The sequence below is a fragment of the Haliotis rubra genome, unplaced genomic scaffold (assembly GCF_003918875.1).
Source record: "Haliotis rubra isolate DU_JTF1 unplaced genomic scaffold, ASM391887v1 Scf243, whole genome shotgun sequence".
Classification (NCBI taxonomy): Eukaryota; Metazoa; Mollusca; class Gastropoda; order Lepetellida; family Haliotidae; genus Haliotis; species Haliotis rubra.
This window is the reverse complement of record NW_025766481.1, coordinates 254,429-271,442: the sequence shown is the minus strand read 5'-3', so window position 1 is coordinate 271,442 and position 17,014 is coordinate 254,429. Positions and strand designations below refer to the sequence as shown.

General features: G+C 39.5%; 1 protein-coding gene across 2 annotated transcripts in view; it reads right to left on the bottom strand.

Moving 5' to 3' along the window:
- LOC124278883 (aprataxin-like) overlaps positions 1-17,014 on the bottom strand; it is a 42,407-nt gene that overhangs the window by 21,152 nt on the left and 4,241 nt on the right. The window lies entirely within an intron of this gene.

Sequence of the window (17,014 nt, the reverse complement as noted above, 5' to 3'; positions counted from 1 at the left end):
CAACTGATGTCTAATACAGACCACATATAACAGTGAGGATGTAAGATCCAACTGATGTCTAATACAGCCCACATATAACAGTGAGGGATGTAAGATCCAACTGATGTCTAATACAGCCCACATATAACAGTGAGGATGTAAGATCCAACTGATGTCTAATACAGCCCACATATAACAGTGAGGATGTAAGATCCAACTGATGTCTAATACAGCCCACATATAACAGTGAGGATGTAAGATCCAACTGATGTCTAATACAGCCACATATAACAGAGAGGATGTAAGATCCAACTGATGTCTAATACAGCCCACATATAACAGTGAGGATGTAAGATCCAACTGATGTCTAATACAGCCCACATATAACAGTGAGGATGTAAGATCCAACTGATGTCTAATACAGCCCACATATAACAGTGAGGATGTAAGATCCAACTGATGTCTAATACAGCCCACATAACAGTGAGGATGTAAGATCCAACTGATGTCTAATACAGCCCACATATAACAGTGAGGATGTAAGATCCAACTGATGTCTAATACAGCCCACATATAACAGTGAGGATGTAAGATCCAACTGATGATGTCTAATACAGCCCACATATAACAGTGAGGATGTAAGATCCAACTGATGTCTAATACAGCTCACATATAACAGTGAGGATGTAAGATCCAACTGATGTCTAATACAGCCCACATATAACAGTGAGGATGTAAGATCCAACTGATGTCTAATACAGCCCACATATAACAGTGAGGATGTAAGATCCAACTGATGTCTAATACAGCCCACATATAACAGTGAGGATGTAAGATCCAACTGATGTCTAATACAGCCCACATATAACAGTGAGGATGTAAGATCCAACTGATGATGTTTAATACAGCCCACATATAACAGTGAGGATGTAAGATCCAACTGATGTCTAATACAGCCCACATATAACAGTGAGGATGTAAGATCCAACTGATGTCTAATACAGCCCACATATAACAGTGAGGATGTAAGATCCAACTGATGTCTAATACAGCCCACATATACAACAGTGAGGATGTAAGATCCAACTGATGTCTAATACAGCCCACATATAACAGTGAGGATGCAAGATCCAACTGATGTCTAATACAGCCCACATATAACAGTGAGGATGTAAGATCCAACTGATGTCTAATACAGCCCACATATAACAGTGAGGATGTAAGATCCAACTGATGTCTAATACAGCCCACATATAACAGAGAGGATGTAAGATCCAACTGATGTCTAATACAGCCACATATAACAGTGAGGATGTAAGATCCAACTGATGTCTAATACAGCCCACATATAACAGTGAGGATGTAAGATCCAACTGATGTCTAATACAGCCCATATATAACAGTGAGGATGTAAGATCCAACTGATGTCTAATACAGCCCACATATAACAGTGAGGATGTAAGATCCAACTGATGTCTAATACAGCCCACATATAACAGTGAGGATGTAAGATCCAACTGATGTCTAATACAGCCCACATATAACAGTGAGGATGTAAGATCCAACTGATGTCTAATACAGCCCACATATAACAGTGAGGATGTAAGATCCAACTGATGTCTAATACAGCCCACATATAACAGAGAGGGATGTAAGATCCAACTGATGTCTAATACAGCCCACATATAACAGTGAGGATGCAAGATCCAACTGATGTCTAATACAGCCCACATATAACAGTGAGGATGCAAGATCCAACTGATGTCTAATACAGCCCACATATAACAGTGAGGATGTAAGATCCAACTGATGTCTAATACAGCCCACATATAACAGAGAGGATGTAAGATCCAACTGATGTCTAATACAGCCCACATATAACAGTGAGGATGTAAGATCCAACTGATGATGTTTAATACAGCCCACATATAACAGTGAGGATGTAAGATCCAACTGATGTCTAATACAGCCCACATATAACAGTGAGGATGTAAGATCCAACTGATGTCTAATACAGCCCACATATAACAGTGAGGATGTAAGATCCAACTGATGTCTAATACAGCCCACATATAACAGTGAGGATGTAAGATCCAACTGATGTCTAATACAGCCCACATATAACAGTGAGGATGTAAGATCCAACTGATGTCTAATACAGCCCACATATAACAGTGAGGATGTAAGATCCAACTGATGTCTAATACAGCCCACATATAACAGTGAGGATGTAAGATCCAACTGATGTCTAATACAGCCCACATATAACAGTGAGGATGTAAGATCCAACTGATGTCTAATACAGCCCACATATAACAGTGAGGATGTAAGATCCAACTGATGTCTAATACAGCCCACATATAACAGTGAGGATGTAAGATCCAACTGATGTCTAATACAGCCCACATATAACAGTGAGGATGTAAGATCCAACTGATGTCTAATACAGCCCACATATAACAGTGAGGATGTAAGATCCAACTGATGTCTAATACAGCCCACATATAACAGTGAGGATGTAAGATCCAACTGATGTCTAATACAGCCCACATATAACAGTGAGGATGTAAGATCCAACTGATGTGTTAATACAGCCCATATATACAGTGAGGATGTAAGATCCAACTGATGTCTAATACAGCCCACATATAACAGTGAGGATGTAAGATCCAACTGATGTCTAATACAGCCCACATATAACAGTGAGGATGTAAGATCCAACTGATGTCTAATACAGCCCACATATAACAGTGAGGATGTAAGATCCAACTGATGTCTTTAATACAGCCCAATATATAACAGTGAGGATGTAAGATCCAACTGATGTCTAATACAGCCCACATATAACAGTGAGGATGTAAGATCCAACTGATGTCTAATACAGCCCACATATAACAGTGAGGATGTAAGATCCAACTGATGTCTAATACAGCCACATATAACAGTGAGGATGTAAGATCCAACTGATGTCTAATACAGCCCACATATAACAGTGAGGATGTAAGATCCAACTGATGTCTAATACAGCCCACATATAACAGTGAGGATGTAAGATCCAACTGATGTCTAATAATACAGCCCACATATAACAGTGAGGATGTAAGATCCAACTGATGTCTAATACAGCCCACATATAACAGTGAGGATGTAAGATCCAACTGATGTCTAATACAGCCCACATATAACAGTGAGGATGTAAGATCCAACTGATGTCTAATACAGCCCACATATACACAGTGAGGATGTAAGATCCAACTGATGTCTAATACAGCCCACATATAACAGTGAGGATGTAAGATCCAACTGATGTCTAATACAGCCCACATATAACAGTGAGGATGTAAGATCCAACTGATGTCTAATACAGCCCACATATAACAGAGAGGATGTAAGATCCAACTGATGTCTAATACAGCCCACATATAACAGTGAGGATGTAAGATCCAACTGATGTCTAATACAGCCCACATATAACAGTGAGGATGTAAGATCCAACTGATGTCTAATACAGCCCACATATAACAGTGAGGATGTAAGATCCAACTGATGTCTAATACAGCCCACATATAACAGTGAGGATGTAAGATCCAACTGATGTCTAATACAGCCCACATATAACAGTGAGGATGTAAGATCCAACTGATGTCTAATACAGCCACATATAACAGAGGATGTAAGATCCAACTGATGTCTAATACAGCCATACATACATAACAGTGAGGATGTAAGATCCAACTGATGTCTAATACAGCCCACATATAACAGTGAGGATGTAAGATCCAACTGATGTCTAATACAGCCCACATATAACAGTGAGGATGTAAGATCCAACTGATGTCTAATACAGCCCACATATAACAGTGAGGATGTAAGATCCAACTGATGTCTAATACAGCCCACATATAACAGTGAGGATGTAAGATCCAACTGATGTCTAATACAGCCCACATATAACAGAGAGGATGTAAGATCCAACTGATGTCTAATACAGCCCACATATAACAGTGAGGATGTAAGATCCAACTGATGTCTAATACAGCCCACATATAACAGTGAGGATGTAAGATCCAACTGATGTCTAATACAGCCCACATATAACAGTGAGGATGTAAGATCCAACTGATGTCTAATACAGCCCACATATAACAGTGAGGATGTAAGATCCAACTGATGTCTAATACAGCCCACATATAACAGTGAGGATGTAAGATCCAACTGATGTCTAATACAGCCCACATATAACAGTGAGGATGTAAGATCCAACTGATGTCTAATACAGCCCACATATAACAGTGAGGATGTAAGATCCAACTGATGTCTAATACAGCCCACATATAACAGTGAGGATGTAAGATCCAACTGATGTCTAATACAGCCCACATATAACAGTGAGGATGTAAGATCCAACTGATGTCTAATACAGCCCACATATAACAGTGAGGATGTAAGATCCAACTGATGTGTTTAATACAGCCCACATATAACAGTGAGGATGTAAGATCCAACTGATGTCTAATACAGCCCACATATAACAGTGAGGATGTAAGATCCAACTGATGTCTAATACAGCCCACATATAACAGTGAGGATGTAAGATCCAACTGATGTCTAATACAGCCCACATATAACAGTGAGGATGTAAGATCCAACTGATGTCTAATACAGCCCACATATAACAGTGAGGATGTAAAGATCCAACTGATGTCTAATACAGCCCACATATAACAGTGAGGATGTAAGATCCAACTGATGTCTAATACAGCCCACATATAACAGTGAGGATGTAAGATCCAACTGATGTCTAATACAGCCCACATATAACAGTGAGGATGTAAGATCCAACTGATGTCTAATACAGCCCACATATAACAGTGAGGATGTAAGATCCAACTGATGTCTAATACAGCCCACATATAACAGTGAGGATGTAAGATCCAACTGATGTCTAATACAGCCCACATATAACAGTGAGGATGTAAGATCCAACTGATGTCTAATACAGCCCACATATAACAGTGAGGATGTAAGATCCAACTGATGTCTAATACAGCCCACATATAACAGTGAGGATGTAAGATCCAACTGATGTCTAATACAGCCCACATATAACAGTGAGGATGTAAGATCCAACTGATGTCTAATACAGCCCACATATAACAGTGAGGATGTAAGATCCAACTGATGTCTAATACAGCCCACATATAACAGTGAGGATGTAAGATCCAACTGATGTCTAATACAGCCCACATATAACAGAGAGGATGTAAGATCCAACTGATGTCTAATACAGCCCACATATAACAGTGAGGATGTAAGATCCAACTGATGTCTAATACAGCCCACATATAACAGTGAGGATGTAAGATCCAACTGATGTCTAATACAGCTCACATATAACAGTGAGGATGTAAGATCCAACTGATGTCTAATACAGCCCACATATAACAGTGAGGATGTAAGATCCAACTGATGTCTAATACAGCCCACATATAACAGTGAGGATGTAAGATCCAACTGATGTCTAATACAGCCCACATATAACAGTGAGGATGTAAGATCCAACTGATGATGTTTAATACAGCCCACATATAACAGTGAGGATGTAAGATCCAACTGATGTCTAATACAGCCCACATATAACAGTGAGGATGTAAGATCCAACTGATGTCTAATACAGCCCACATATAACAGTGAGGATGTAAGATCCAACTGATGTCTAATACAGCCCACATATAACAGTGAGGATGTAAGATCCAACTGATGTCTAATACAGCCCACATATAACAGTGAGGATGTAAGATCCAACTGATGTCTAATACAGCCCACATATAACAGTGAGGATGTAAGATCCAACTGATGTCTAATACAGCCCACATATAACAGTGAGGATGTAAGATCCAACTGATGTCTAATACAGCCCACATATAACAGTGAGGATGTAAGATCCAACTGATGTCTAATACAGCCCACATATAACAGTGAGGATGTAAGATCCAACTGATGTCTAATACAGCCCACATATAACAGTGAGGATGTAAGATCCAACTGATGTCTAATACAGCCCACATATAACAGTGAGGATGTAAGATCCAACTGATGTCTAATACAGCCCACATATAACAGTGAGGATGTAAGATCCAACTGATGTCTAATACAGCCCACATATAACAGTGAGGATGTAAGATCCAACTGATGTCTAATACAGCCCACATATAACAGTGAGGATGTAAGATCCAACTGATGTCTAATACAGCCCACATATAACAGTGAGGATGTAAGATCCAACTGATGTCTAATACAGCCCACATATAACAGTGAGGATGTAAGATCCAACTGATGTCTAATACAGCCCACATATAACAGAGAGGATGTAAGATCCAACTGATGTCTAATACAGCCCACATATAACAGAGAGGATGTAAGATCCAACTGATGTCTAATACAGCCCACATATAACAGTGAGGATGTAAGATCCAACTGATGTCTAATACAGCCCACATATAACAGTGAGGATGTAAGATCCAACTGATGTCTAATACAGCCCACATATAACAGTGAGGATGTAAGATCCAACTGATGTCTAATACAGCCCACATATAACAGTGAGGATGTAAGATCCAACTGATGTCTAATACAGCCCACATATAACAGTGAGGATGTAAGATCCAACTGATGTCTAATACAGCCCACATATAACAGTGAGGATGTAAGATCCAACTGATGTCTAATACAGCCCACATATAACAGTGAGGATGTAAGATCCAACTGATGTCTAATACAGCCCACATATAACAGTGAGGATGTAAGATCCAACTGATGTCTAATACAGCCCACATATAACAGTGAGGATGTAAGATCCAACTGATGTCTAATACAGCCCACATATAACAGTGAGGATGTAAGATCCAACTGATGTCTAATACAGCCCACATATAACAGTGAGGATGTAAGATCCAACTGATGTCTAATACAGCCCACATATAACAGTGAGGATGTAAGATCCAACTGATGTCTAATACAGCCCACATATAACAGTGAGGATGTAAGATCCAACTGATGTCTAATACAGCCCACATATAACAGTGAGGATGTAAGATCCAACTGATGTCTAATACAGCCCACATATAACAGTGAGGATGTAAGATCCAACTGATGTCTAATACAGCCCACATATAACAGTGAGGATGTAAGATCCAACTGATGTCTAATACAGCCCACATATAACAGTGAGGATGTAAGATCCAACTGATGTCTAATACAGCCCACATATAACAGTGAGGATGTAAGATCCAACTGATGTCTAATACAGCCCACATATAACAGTGAGGATGTAAGATCCAACTGATGTCTAATACAGCCCACATATAACAGTGAGGATGTAAGATCCAACTGATGTCTAATACAGCCCACATATAACAGTGAGGATGTAAGATCCAACTGATGTCTAATACAGCCCACATATAACAGAGAGGATGTAAGATCCAACTGATGTCTAATACAGCCCACATATAACAGTGAGGATGTAAGATCCAACTGATGTCTAATACAGCCCACATATAACAGTGAGGATGTAAGATCCAACTGATGTCTAATACAGCCACATATAACAGTGAGGATGTAAGATCCAACTGATGTCTAATACAGCCCACATATAACAGTGAGGATGTAAGATCCAACTGATGTCTTTAATACAGCCCACATATAACAGTGAGGATGTAAGATCCAACTGATGTCTAATACAGCCCACATATAACAGTGAGGATGTAAGATCCAACTGATGTCTAATACAGCCCACATATAACAGTGAGGATGTAAGATCCAACTGATGTCTAATACAGCCCACATATAACAGTGAGGATGTAAGATCCAACTGATGTCTAATACAGCCCACATATAACAGTGAGGATGTAAGATCCAACTGATGTCTAATACAGCCCACATATAACAGTGAGGATGTAAGATCCAACTGATGATGTTTAATACAGCCCACATATAACAGTGAGGATGTAAGATCCAACTGATGTCTAATACAGCCCACATATAACAGTGAGGATGTAAGATCCAACTGATGTCTAATACAGCCCACATATAACAGTGAGGATGTAAGATCCAACTGATGTCTAATACAGCCCACATATAACAGTGAGGATGTAAGATCCAACTGATGTCTAATACAGCCCACATATAACAGTGAGGATGTAAGATCCAACTGATGTCTAATACAGCCCACATATAACAGTGAGGATGTAAGATCCAACTGATGTCTAATACAGCCCACATATAACAGTGAGGATGTAAGATCCAACTGATGTCTAATACAGCCCACATAACAGTGAGGATGTAAGATCCAACTGATGTCTAATACAGCCCACATATAACAGTGAGGATGTAAGATCCAACTGATGTCTAATACAGCCCACATATAACAGTGAGGATGTAAGATCCAACTGATGTCTAATACAGCCCACATATAACAGTGAGGATGTAAGATCCAACTGATGTCTAATACAGCCCATATAACAGTGAGGATGTAAGATCCAACTGATGTCTAATACAGCCCACATATAACAGTGAGGATGTAAGATCCAACTGATGTCTAATACAGCCCACATATAACAGTGAGGATGTAAGATCCAACTGATGTCTAATACAGCCCACATATAACAGTGAGGATGTAAGATCCAACTGATGTCTAATACAGCCCACATATAACAGTGAGGATGTAAGATCCAACTGATGTCTAATACAGCCCACATATAACAGAGAGGATGTAAGATCCAACTGATGTCTAATACAGCCCACATATAACAGTGAGGATGTAAGATCCAACTGATGTCTAATACAGCCCACATATAACAGTGAGGATGTAAGATCCAACTGATGTCTAATACAGCCCACATATAACAGAGAGGATGTAAGATCCAACTGATGTCTAATACAGCCCACATATAACAGAGAGGATGTAAGATCCAACTGATGTCTAATACAGCCCACATATAACAGTGAGGATGTAAGATCCAACTGATGTCTAATACAGCCCACATATAACAGTGAGGATGTAAGATCCAACTGATGTCTAATACAGCCCACATATAACAGTGAGGATGTAAGATCCAACTGATGTCTAATACAGCCCACATATAACAGTGAGGATGTAAGATCCAACTGATGTCTAATACAGCCCACATATAACAGTGAGGATGTAAGATCCAACTGATGTCTAATACAGCCCACATATAACAGTGAGGATGTAAGATCCAACTGATGTCTAATACAGCCCACATATAACAGAGAGGATGTAAGATCCAACTGATGTCTAATACAGCCCACATATAACAGTGAGGATGTAAGATCCAACTGATGTCTAATACAGCCCACATATAACAGTGAGGATGATAAGATCCAACTGATGTCTAATACAGCCCACATATAACAGTGAGGATGTAAGATCCAACTGATGTCTAATACAGCCCACATATAACAGTGAGGATGTAAGATCCAACTGATGTCTAATACAGCCCACATATAACAGTGAGGATGTAAGATCCAACTGATGTCTAATACAGCCCACATATAACAGTGAGGATGTAAGATCCAACTGATGTCTAATACAGCCCACATATAACAGTGAGGATGTAAGATCCAACTGATGTCTAATACAGCCCACATATAACAGTGAGGATGTAAGATCCAACTGATGTCTAATACAGCCCACATATAACAGTGAGGATGTAAGATCCAACTGATGTCTAATACAGCCCACATATAACAGTGAGGATGTAAGATCCAACTGATGTCTAATACAGCCCACATATAACAGTGAGGATGTAAGATCCAACTGATGTCTAATACAGCCCACATATAACAGTGAGGATGTAAGATCCAACTGATGTCTAATACAGCCCACATATAACAGTGAGGATGTAAGATCCAACTGATGTCTAATACAGCCCACATATAACAGTGAGGATGTAAGATCCAACTGATGTCTAATACAGCCCACATATAACAGAGAGGATGTAAGATCCAACTGATGTCTAATACAGCCCACATATAACAGTGAGGATGTAAGATCCAACTGATGTCTAATACAGCCCACATATAACAGTGAGGATGTAAGATCCAACTGATGTCTAATACAGCCCACATATAACAGTGAGGATGTAAGATCCAACTGATGTCTAATACAGCCCACATATAACAGTGAGGATGTAAGATCCAACTGATGTCTAATACAGCCCACATATAACAGTGAGGATGTAAGATCCAACTGATGTCTAATACAGCCCACATATAACAGTGAGGATGTAAGATCCAACTGATGTCTAATACAGCCCACATATAACAGTGAGGATGTAAGATCCAACTGATGTCTAATACAGCCCACATATACAGTGAGGATGTAAGATCCAACTGATGTCTAATACAGCCCACATATAACAGTGAGGATGTAAGATCCAACTGATGTCTAATACAGCCCACATATAACAGTGAGGATGTAAGATCCAACTGATGTCTAATACAGCCCACATATAACAGTGAGGATGTAAGATCCAACTGATGTCTAATACAGCCCACATATAACAGTGAGGATGTAAGATCCAACTGATGTCTAATACAGCCCACATATAACAGTGAGGATGTAAGATCCAACTGATGTCTAATACAGCCCACATATAACAGAGAGGATGTAAGATCCAACTGATGTCTAATACAGCCCACATATAACAGAGAGGATGTAAGATCCAACTGATGTCTAATACAGCCCACATATAACAGTGAGGATGTAAGATCCAACTGATGTCTAATACAGCCCACATATAACAGTGAGGATGTAAGATCCAACTGATGTCTAATACAGCCCACATATAACAGTGAGGATGTAAGATCCAACTGATGTCTAATACAGCCCACATATAACAGTGAGGATGTAAGATCCAACTGATGTCTAATACAGCCCACATATAACAGTGAGGATGTAAGATCCAACTGATGTCTAATACAGCCCACATATAACAGTGAGGATGTAAGATCCAACTGATGTCTAATACAGCCCACATATAACAGTGAGGATGTAAGATCCAACTGATGTCTAATACAGCCCACATATAACAGTGAGGATGTAAGATCCAACTGATGTCTAATACAGCCCACATATAACAGAGGATGCAAGATCCAACTGATGTCTAATACAGCCCACATATAACAGTGAGGATGTAAGATCCAACTGATGTCTAATACAGCCCACATATAACAGTGAGGATGTAAGATCCAACTGATGTCTAATACAGCCCACATATAACAGTGAGGATGTAAGATCCAACTGATGTCTAATACAGCCCACATATAACAGTGAGGATGTAAGATCCAACTGATGTCTAATACAGCCCACATATAACAGTGAGGATGTAAGATCCAACTGATGTCTAATACAGCCCACATATAACAGTGAGGATGTAAGATCCAACTGATGTCTAATACAGCCCACATATAACAGAGGATGCAAGATCCAACTGATGTCTAATACAGCCCACATATAACAGTGAGGATGTAAGATCCAACTGATGTCTAATACAGCCCACATATAACAGTGAGGATGTAAGATCCAACTGATGTCTAATACAGCAGCCCATATAACAGTGAGGATGTAAGATCCAACTGATGTCTAATACAGCCCACATATAACAGAGGGATGTAAGATCCAACTGATGTCTAATACAGCCCACATATAACAACAGTGAGGATGTAAGATCCAACTGATGTCTAATACAGCCCACATATAACAGTGAGGATGTAAGATCCAACTGATGTCTAATACAGCCCACATATAACAGAGAGGATGTAAGATCCAACTGATGTCTAATACAGCCCACATATAACAGTGAGGATGTAAGATCCAACTGATGTCTAATACAGCCCACATATAACAGTGAGGATGTAAGATCCAACTGATGTCTAATACAGCCCACATATAACAGAGAGGATGTAAGATCCAACTGATGTCTAATACAGCCCACATATAACAGTGAGGATGTAAGATCCAACTGATGTCTAATACAGCCCACATATAACAGAGAGGATGTAAGATCCAACTGATGTCTAATACAGCCCACATATAACAGTGAGGATGTAAGATCCAAATGATGTCTAATACAGCCCACATATAACAGTGAGGATGTAAGATCCAACTGATGTCTAATACAGCCCACATATAACAGAGGATGCAAGATCCAACTGATGTCTAATACAGCCCACATATAACAGTGAGGATGTAAGATCCAACTGATGTCTAATACAGCCCACATATAACAGTGAGGATGTAAGATCCAACTGATGTCTAATACAGCCCACATATAACAGTGAGGATGTAAGATCCAACTGATGATGTTTAATACAGCCCACATATAACAGTGAGGATGTAAGATCCAACTGATGTCTAATACAGCCCACATATAACAGTGAGGATGTAAGATCCAACTGATGTCTAATACAGCCCACATATAACAGTGAGGATGTAAGATCCAACTGATGTCTAATACAGCCCACATATAACAGAGAGGATGTAAGATCCAACTGATGTCTAATACAGCCCACATATAACAGTGAGGATGTAAGATCCAACTGATGTCTAATACAGCCACATATAAACAGTGAGGATGTAAGATCCAACTGATGTCTAATACAGCCCACATATAACAGTGAGGATGTAAGATCCAACTGATGTCTAATACAGCCCACATATAACAGTGAGGATGTAAGATCCAACTGATGTCTAATACAGCCCACATATAACAGTGAGGATGTAAGATCCAACTGATGTCTAATACAGCCCACATATAACAGTGAGGATGTAAGATCCAACTGATGTCTAATACAGCCCACATATAACAGTGAGGATGTAAGATCCAACTGATGTCTAATACAGCCCACATATAACAGTGAGGATGTAAGATCCAACTGATGTCTAATACAGCCCACATATAACAGTGAGGATGTAAGATCCAACTGATGTCTAATACAGCCACATATAACAGTGAGGATGTAAGATCCAACTGATGTCTAATACAGCCCACATATAACAGTGAGGATGTAAGATCCAACTGATGTCTAATACAGCCCACATATAACAGTGAGGATGTAAGATCCAACTGATGTCTAATACAGCCCACATATAACAGTGAGGATGTAAGATCCAACTGATGTTTAATACAGCCCACATATAACAGTGAGGATGTAAGATCCAACTGATGTCTAATACAGCCCACATATAACAGTGAGGATGTAAGATCCAACTGATGTCTAATACAGCCCACATATAACAGAGTGAGGATGTAAGATCCAACTGATGTCTAATACAGCCCACATATAACAGTGAGGATGTAAGATCCAACTGATGTCTAATACAGCCCACATATAACAGTGAGGATGTAAGATCCAACTGATGTCTAATACAGCCCACATATAACAGTGAGGATGTAAGATCCAACTGATGTCTAATACAGCCCACATATAACAGAGAGGATGTAAGATCCAACTGATGTCTAATACAGCCCACATATAACAGTGAGGATGTAAGATCCAACTGATGTCTAATACAGCCCACATATAACAGTGAGGATGTAAGATCCAACTGATGTCTAATACAGCCCACATATAACAGTGAGGATGTAAGATCCAACTGATGTCTAATACAGCCCACATATAACAGTGAGGATGTAAGATCCAACTGATGTCTAATACAGCCCACATATAACAGTGAGGATGTAAGATCCAACTGATGTCTAATACAGCCCACATATAACAGTGAGGATGTAAGATCCAACTGATGTGTTTAATACAGCCCACATATAACAGTGAGGATGTAAGATCCAACTGATGTCTAATACAGCCCACATATAACAGTGAGGATGTAAGATCCAACTGATGTCTAATACAGCCCACATATAACAACAGAGGATGTAAGATCCAACTGATGTCTAATACAGCCCACATATAACAGTGAGGATGTAAGATCCAACTGATGTCTAATACAGCCCACATATAACAGTGAGGATGTAAGATCCAACTGATGTCTAATACAGCCCACATATAACAGTGAGGATGTAAGATCCAACTGATGTGTTAATACAGCCCATATAACAGTGAGGATGTAAGATCCAACTGATGTCTAATACAGCCCACATATAACAGTGAGGATGTAAGATCCAACTGATGTCTAATACAGCCCACATATAACAGTGAGGATGTAAGATCCAACTGATGTCTAATACAGCCCACATATAACAGTGAGGATGTAAGATCCAACTGATGTCTAATACAGCCCACATATAACAGTGAGGATGCAAGGTCCAACTGATGTCCAATACAGCCCACATATAACAGTGAGGATGTAAGATCCAACTGATGATGTTTAATACAGCCCACATATAACAGAGAGGATGCAAGATCCAACTGATGTCTAATACAGCCCACATATAACAGTGAGGATGTAAGATCCAACTGATGTCTAATACAGCCCACATATAACAGTGAGGATGTAAGATCCAACTGATGTCTAATACAGCCCACATATAACAGAGAGGATGTAAGATCCAACTGATGTCTAATACAGCCCACATATAACAGAGAGGATGCAAGATCCAACTGATGTTTAATACAGCCCACATATAACAGTGAGGATGTAAGATCCAACTGATGTCTAATACAGACCACATATAACAGTGAGGATGTAAGATCCAACTGATGTCTAATACAGCCCACATATAACAGTGAGGATGTAAGATCCAACTGATGTCTAATACAGCCCACATATAACAGTGAGGATGTAAGATCCAACTGATGTCTAATACAGCCCACATATAACAGTGAGGATGTAAGATCCAACTGATGATGTCTAATACAGCCCACATATAACAGAGAGGATGTAAGATCCAACTGATGTCTAATACAGCCCACATATAACAGTGAGGATGTAAGATCCAACTGATGTCTAATACAGCCCACATATAACAGTGAGGATGTAAGATCCAACTGATGTCTAATACAGCCCACATATAACACAGTGAGGATGTAAGATCCAACTGATGTCTAATACAGCCCACATATAACAGTGAGGATGTAAGATCCAACTGATGTCTAATACAGCCCACATATAACAGTGAGGATGTAAGATCCAACTGATGTCTTTAATACAGCCCACATATAACAGTGAGGATGTAAGATCCAACTGATGTCTAATACAGCCCACATATAACAGTGAGGGATGTAAGATCCAACTGATGTCTAATACAGCCCACATATAACAGTGAGGATGTAAGATCCAACTGATGTCTAATACAGCCCACATATAACAGTGAGGATGTAAGATCCAACTGATGTCTAATACAGCCCACATATAACAGTGAGGATGTAAGATCCAACTGATGTCTAATACAGCCCACATATAACAGTGAGGATGTAAGATCCAACTGATGTCTAATACAGCCCACATATAACAGAGAGGATGTAAGATCCAACTGATGTCTAATACAGCCCACATATAACAGAGAGGATGCAAGATCCAACTGATGTCTAATACAGCCCACATATAACAGTGAGGATGTAAGATCCAACTGATGTCTAATACAGCCCACATATAACAGTGAGGATGTAAGATCCAACTGATGTCTAATACAGCCCACATATAACAGTGAGGATGTAAGATCCAACTGATGTCTAATACAGCCCACATATAACAGTGAGGATGTAAGATCCAACTGATGTCTAATACAGCCCACATATAACAGTGAGGATGTAAGATCCAACTGATGTCTAATACAGCCCACATATAACAGAGAGGATGTAAGATCCAACTGATGTGTCTAATACAGCCCACATATAACAGTGAGGATGTAAGATCCAACTGATGTCTAATACAGCCCACATATAACAGTGAGGATGTAAGATCCAACTGATGTCTAATACAGCCCACATATAACAGAGAGGATAAGATCCAACTGATGTCTAATACAGCCCACATATAACAGAGGATGTAAGATCCAACTGATGATGAATACAGCCCACATATAACAGTGAGGATGTAAGATCCAACTGATGATGTCTAATACAGCCCACATATAACAGTGAGGATGTAAGATCCAACTGATGTCTAATACAGCCCACATATAACAGAGAGGATGTAAGATCCAACTGATGTCTAATACAGCCCACATATAACAGAGAGGATGTAAGATCCAACTGATGTCTAATACAGCCCACATATAACAGAGAGGATGTAAGATCCAACTGATGTCTAATACAGCCCACATATAACAGAGAGGATGTAAGATCCAACTGATGTCTAATACAGCCCACATATAACAGTGAGGATGTAAGATCCAACTGATGTCTAATACAGCCCACATATAACAGTGAGGATGTAAGATCCAACTGATGTCTAATACAGCCCACATATAACAGTGAGGATGCAAGATCCAACTGATGTCTAATACAGCCCACATATAACAGTGAGGATGTAAGATCCAACTGATGTCTAATACAGCCCACATATAACAGAGAGGATGTAAGATCCAACTGATGATGTCTAATACAGCCCACATATAACAGAGAGGATGTAAGATCCAACTGATGTCTAATACAGCCCACATATAACAGTGAGGATGTAAGATCCAACTGATGTCTAATACAGCCCACATATAACAGAGAGGATGTAAGATCCAACTGATGATGTCTAGTACAGCCCACATATAACAGAGAGGATGTAAGATCCAACTGATGATGTCTAATACAGCCCACATATAACAGAGAGGATGTAAGATCCAACTGATGTCTAATACAGCCCACATATAACAGAGAGGATGTAAGATCCAACTGATGTCTAATACAGCCCACATATAACAGAGAGGATGTAAGATCCAACTGATGTCTAATACAGCCCACATATAACAGAGGATGCAAGATCCAACTGATGTCTAATACAGCCCACATATAACAGTGAGGATGCAAGATCCAACTGATGTCTAATACAGCCCACATA